Source organism: Mastomys coucha, unplaced genomic scaffold (genome assembly GCF_008632895.1).
Source record: "Mastomys coucha isolate ucsf_1 unplaced genomic scaffold, UCSF_Mcou_1 pScaffold21, whole genome shotgun sequence".
NCBI lineage: Eukaryota > Metazoa > Chordata > Mammalia > Rodentia > Muridae > Mastomys > Mastomys coucha.
In genome coordinates this window covers 9,796,140-9,802,329 of record NW_022196904.1, presented here as the reverse complement: position 1 = coordinate 9,802,329, position 6,190 = coordinate 9,796,140, and the positions used below count along the sequence as shown (strand labels likewise).

General features: G+C 37.1%; 1 pseudogene; it reads right to left on the bottom strand.

Moving 5' to 3' along the window:
* Positions 1–1,768: 1,768 nt before the first annotated feature.
* On the bottom strand, positions 1,769–2,700 carry LOC116100366 (annotated as a pseudogene).
* Between the last annotated feature and the right edge of the window lie 3,490 nt (positions 2,701–6,190).

Sequence of the window (6,190 nt, the reverse complement as noted above, 5' to 3'; positions counted from 1 at the left end):
TAGTTCTTTAAGGGATTTTTATGTTTCTTCTTTAAGGACTTCTAGTTGTTTACCTGTGTTCTCCTTTATTTATTTGAGCGAGTTATTTATGTCCTTTTAAAGTCCTGTATCATCATGAGAAGTGATTTTAGATCTGAATCTTGCTTTTCCAGTGTTATGTTGTGTCCAGGACGTGCTATGCTCCAAGAGCTAGGCTCTGATGATGCCAAGTAACCATGGTTTATGTTGCTTATTTTCTTACACTTGCCTCCTACCATCTGGTTATCTCTACTGTGCCTGCCTTGGCTAAATCTGACTGGGGCCTGTCCTTCCTGTGATCCTTGTTATGTCAGAACTCCTCAGAGTCAATCTGTCTCTGTGATCCTGTGATTCTGGCATCCTGGGCTTGCTGTGATCCTGGGCCCATTAGAAAACCTGGGAGTAGAGCTTCCTCTGGGCATTATGGGACTCACTGCAGAGTTTGTTCCCAAGCTCTGCTAAGGGCACTGGCCCAGACAAGACTAGAAGCAACCCATGCCACTGGGCTGGAAGTTTCTGAGTACCTGGGTCCTGCTGGTCTCAGTTACTCCTGGTGTTGGGACAGATATTTTGTCCTCCTCACCTCTGATCCTATGATCCTGGGCTTGTTAGAGCTTTTGGGAATGGAGCTTCCTCTGGGTAAAATTTGTCCCCAAGGTCTGCTCAGGGCACTGGCCCAGACCAGACTAACACACTCTTTCTTCTGACTCTTAAAAATCTTTCTATTCCCCCTTCCTTGAGCTGTAGGTGTAGGATTTGTGTTGTTGGTACACCTGTTGGGACTGGGATTCATTATTCTGCACTTGGGTTGGTCATGATATTTTGTAATGATCTCCATCTATTGGGAAGAGAAGTTTCCTTGATGCATGGTAGATCCTTAAGGAGGCCTCTACCCTATACAAAAAATTATAGGCAACTAAGGAAAGTTGTGAGCAGGAGAAATGGTCTTCCCCAGGGAAGAGTCTACCAATGGTTTAAATTAAAACTGGGTAGTCAATATCAAATGGTCTGCTCTGAATACATATATTAAAGTCATATTATAAAAAGTAGGTAGTATTTATGTATTTAGGGACACCTGTCCTCCACCACCCACATACATAACAACAATTCCTGTAGAAAGTAGCCATGAATTTGAAAGAAAGCAAGAAGAAGTATATACAGTAGGGTCTGGAAGGAGGAAAAGAAAGGAGAAAACATCTAATTATATCATTATTTAAAAAATAGAAGAAATAACTAAAAAGATAGCAAAATAGAAAAATAATTATTGGTGACTCAAAATCAGCTATGATACAAGAACATCCATTGGATAATTGACAGTTATTCCACATAAGAATCCCATCCACAGCAGTATTAAGAAACAGAAATTCATTTGTTCAATGGTTAAAAGGTGTTCCTTAGAACAGAAAATACCACAAAATGTATAAATCATGCTCCAAATGGTTTGTCAAAATTTTGATTAGAAGTATTTGAATAGAGAAAAATGAAGAAGGAAAATATTGTTCAAAATATTTAACATGTGTTCATTTTGGACAAAGTGTGATAGTTTGAGTGGGTAATAAATGTTAAAATTATTAAAATTATGTACACGCAGTTGTATTCAAGACAAATGTTAAATACCTGAACTTTCAATAGTGTTCAGAATATCTGAATTATAACTAAAGTCATTTCAGTTATTCAAGGTCTACATTCAAGTTCTTTATTCCATGAAAATCATTAAGACACTTTTTTAATGCCATGTGCAGATTTCAGTTCAGCCATGGAGTGAACTTTGAAACAGAGTACAGAAAATGAAGATGTGAATTGCGAAATATTTCTATTATTCTTCATGAGTAAAAAAGGGCAGATGGTTGGATAGCATGTTGTTAAAATCGCATTAATTGACCCCAACCATGGGACTTTTTCTTTTGCATAAAAGCCATAAAGGGAGATGGAGTTGTTCAACCAATAAATTAACACAAAGCAACTCACAAGAGACAGGATGCTGTGAATGGCTTTGTGCTCAGAAGATGGCTGGGAGGAAAGGCTGGGGCTGTGGAGATGCTGGGCTCTCTTGCAGTGTCTGTATAAGAAAATCACCATGTAGAGGCTGGCCCACATCATGACGGCTACATAGAAGAGACCGTGAATGATGATAAGGCTAAAAAATGACCCTGGATTATTGTTCCCAAATTGCTTGTTTTGACAGTAACCATCCAAATATCCATGGCCAACATGAGTATTATTGGTTTTGGCTATTACCCGGTCAACTATAAATCCAAAGATGAGTAGGTTAATAAGCCAGGAGCAAAGTAAGGAAGAAATAATCCACATAGAGAGTCTAGGCTTAAGCCAGGAGGCCCACTTAGAATTACTGGGAGTGATGGTGATGACTTGGACTGTGCTTAGAACAGAGGTGGTGCAGATGGACAGACTCCAGCTGACTCTGAATGAAAACAAAACTGCCTTACAACCAACATCATCCAGAAAGTTGGGTACTCCAAAGGATAACATGATATTTTTTATCAATGTGAATATAACCATCAACATATTAACTGTTGTCAGGTGCATGAAAACCAAATATATCACCTTGTTAAAATGAGGCCTGAAGAAGAAACTGTACGTATATAATATTAACAGTGATGAGTTCCCTGTGACACCAAGACAAAGCTGGAATATGGGAAAGATCTGGAAGATTGGGAGCATGATGTTAATGTGGGTCAGGTTTGTTAGGTCTAGAGTACCAAATAAATGGACTGTATTTATAATTTTTACAAAGGTGTTTGTAGAAAAATATACTGAATAACAGCTCAGGGGCAGAGAGGAGTGATGTAATGTCCAACTTTTTCCTTTCTTCCTCCTTCTCTTCCTCCTTTCCCTCCTATTCCTTTTCTTCCTCCTCCTCCTCTGTTTCTTCCTCCTCGTCTTCCTGTTCTTCCTCTTGCTCCTCTTCTTTGCTTCTTCTTTTCATTTTTCCAGTCAGGGATTCTCTGTGTAGCCCTGTCTGGAACTTGCTCTGTAGAACAAGCTGGTCTCTAACTCACAGAGATCCATCTACCTCTACCTCAGAAGTGCTGGGATCAAAGGTGTGCACCACCACCTACTGGAGAAATGTACAATTCCTTTCAATGTTAGGTCCAGAGATGACACTTTAGCAACTGTATTCCTGGGATTCTTCACCATCTTAGAGGATAGAATAAATTGTTGAGAATAATAAAGCCTTGGATCCACCCCAAAATCCTGAATTCTGTTATGTCAGGTAGAAGAATATGTTGACCTATGGGAAAGCCAAATTTTGATGTCATTAGGTATTTTAAAAATTACTTATACTATGTGTATGAGTGTTTTGCTTACATGTCTATGCATTATAAACATGCCTCAGGATCAAACCCCAGATCTCTGGAAGAGCAGCTAGTGGTCTTTGAGTTGTTGAGCCATTCCTTTAGCCCCAAGGAATTTCTATTCATCAGTCAATATAATTTCTTTAACCTAAGTATCAATGTCTTTATATGTACAACAACATTTATTTCTATCATATATGTAGTAATGTGTATACTACACCTTCAGTCTTTGGGCTGCACATACATTTCTTTCAGCTTAGTGATGACTAAATTCTTAAGACTTTCCATGTGCCATTCTTTGCCTCTCATTCAACTCTTCAGGCTAACCAGCAATGTTCTGAGGTATTTCATTTCATTTTTTCTATTTAATTTGCTCATAACTTATAGCTGAGCAGCTGATAGAACACAAAGGCCAGAGTGAGACTATATATCCTACAGTATTGAGCGTATGTTCACAAAAATGTGATTTCTGTTATATTCAGTGACCAAATCAATCAATCTGGTTTTGATTGATAAACCCATTGTAAGAAAGATTTGTATATTTTGTTACTGCAATGTCTGGATACTATTTGCACCCATGTTCTGAGGATTTGGGTGCATGTGTGTGGGGTTTCTGTATATTAACTTTAGACTCATTCTTCCACTTATCTAATTATTTTTGTTACCTAAAATTCAAACCCTTTTTCTTTGCTGCATATCTATGGACTTCTCAAAGGTCTCTTTTATCCTGACAGGGTCTATTAGACATTTTCCAATGGGCTGGTCTGAATTCTCACTACACACCATGAATCCCTGCTTTGGTATGAGTCCCTAGTACATTCAAGATATTCTAGTGTTAGGGACCAACATTTGAGTTGCTTAATGATGGGTTGTATAGGCACAATGCCCATCTAGGATTAATAAAATTAATTTTAAATCTTATATCACTATGCAAAGATTTATACAAATGAAAACTTGAAACTTATATCAATATATTAATTTTGCTTCAATGTAAGAAAATATAACTTCAATTTCATATCAATAATTAGCAATTTTTACCAATGTAAGATTATGTCTATAAACTGTTTTGTTTAAGAGTAAATTTAGTAATCTCTTACAACTCATTCAAGAATACAAAAGTTAGACCCAGTCCTTATAATAGCTTTGATTGCAAATGGTTGTGGTAGAGCATGCCAGTAAGATTTGCTGAAGGAGGCAGAGGCAGGAGGATCAGGAGTTTGAAACCAGCCTGGTTACACATTTTGGGCTAGAGAGATTGCTCAGAGTTTAAGAGCACTGACTGCTCTTCCAGAGGTCTTGAGTTCCATTCCCAGCAAACACATGGTGGTTCACAGCCATCTGTAATGGAATTTGATGCCCACTTCTGGTGTGTCTGAAGACAGCTCCAGTGTATTCACATAAACAAAATAAAGAAATCTTAAAAGGAAAAAAACTGTTTAAGGTCATTAAGTAATCAAGTTAAAAGTCAGATAATATACTTATGGTAATATAAGATTCTGATTTAATTACAATAAAGTGTTTACAATAGTTTTCAAAGAGTAAATAGCTAAAAGTAATCAGTGTTTGACAATTTAGTTATGCTATATATGTAGATAAATGGTTTTCAAAATAGTCAGATCCTCAAAATATGACATTTATAGTCATTTCTTTATTAATAGATATTTTGACAAGATTGATGTCTGTTCCTTACATTATACCCATCCTACTTCAAAGAAGATATTGGATATCATTACCTCCATATGAGTGGCTCCAATTGTGGCAATCTAGCCACCAGGCAAAAATTTCCCTAATCCATCTAAAGGTGAAAAAATACTGTCCAGAAAAGGACAAAGGATGCAAGATAGTCAAAAGCTTAGCTCTGCCACAAAAGCGTAAGCTAGTCCTTCATAATTCCTACTTAACATAAGGTTTGTTACATGGTTCTGGGTCAGAAGGCTAAACACAGATGATGCAATGTTATGAGGAATATATGAAATTCTCAAGGCAGTCAGCTGTCTCTACAAATTGTTTAAGTTGGAAGCTATTGTGCTTCCTACATATTCAGGTAATATTTAATCACTTCTCAGACTTCTCATGGGGTTGAAGACTAGTTATAGTCTCATAACCAAACTTAACTTGTTTAGCATTAGAGAAGATGCTAAGTGACAAAAACAGACACTACCTCAGAATAAAAAGATGGAAAACAATTTTCCAAGCCAATGGTCCCAAGAAAAAAGCTGGAGTAGCCATTCAAGTATCGAATAAAATCGGCTTTCACCCTAAAGTGATTAAAAAAGATAAGGAGGGACACTTCATACTCATCAAAACTATGATCTACAAAGATGAACTCTCAATTCTGAACCTCTATGCTCCAAATGCAAGGGTATCTACATTAATAAAAGAAACTTTACTAAAGCTCAAAGCACACATTGCACAGCACACAATAGTAGTAGAAGATTCCAACACCCCCCTCCCTGCGATGGACAGATCATGGAAACAGAAACTAAACAAAGACACAGTGAGACCAACAGAAGTTATGAAACAGATGAATTGAACAGATATCTATAGAACTTTTTATCCTAAAACAAAACGATATACCTTCTTCTCAGCACCTCATGGTACCTTCTCCAAAACTGACCACATAATTGGTCAGAAATCAGGCCTCAACAGATACAAGAAGACTGAAATAATTCCTTGCATCCTATCAGATCACCATGGACTAAGGCTGCTCCTCAATAACAACATAAACAATAGAATGCCCACATACATGTGGGAGCTTAACAATACTCTACTCAGTGATATCTTGGTCAAGATGGTAATAAAGAAAGAAATTAAAGACTTTCTAGAGTTTATTGAAAATGAAGCCCCAAATGTTT